Below are 238 nucleotides of genomic sequence, written 5' to 3' on the forward strand. Positions count from 1 at the left end.
ATAATCTCTTATGTTTCGGATCTACAGACTCCAGCAATATCACTAATCCCGGGAGTGGGATCCCAGGCTGCCACTACCATGTGGTGGGGCCTCAGAGGGGATCCCTGTCTGCCTTGGAGCTTGTTTTTATAAGTTAAGAAATGGTCGTGCTTTCTAGAAGGAAATGTTCCTATTGTACCTTGGCAGATATTACGTTTAAGAAATTTTGACATGGCAAAAGTAAAATTATGTTGGGGAG

This window comes from Mandrillus leucophaeus, unplaced genomic scaffold (assembly GCF_000951045.1).
Source record: "Mandrillus leucophaeus isolate KB7577 unplaced genomic scaffold, Mleu.le_1.0 Scaffold345, whole genome shotgun sequence".
NCBI lineage: Eukaryota > Metazoa > Chordata > Mammalia > Primates > Cercopithecidae > Mandrillus > Mandrillus leucophaeus.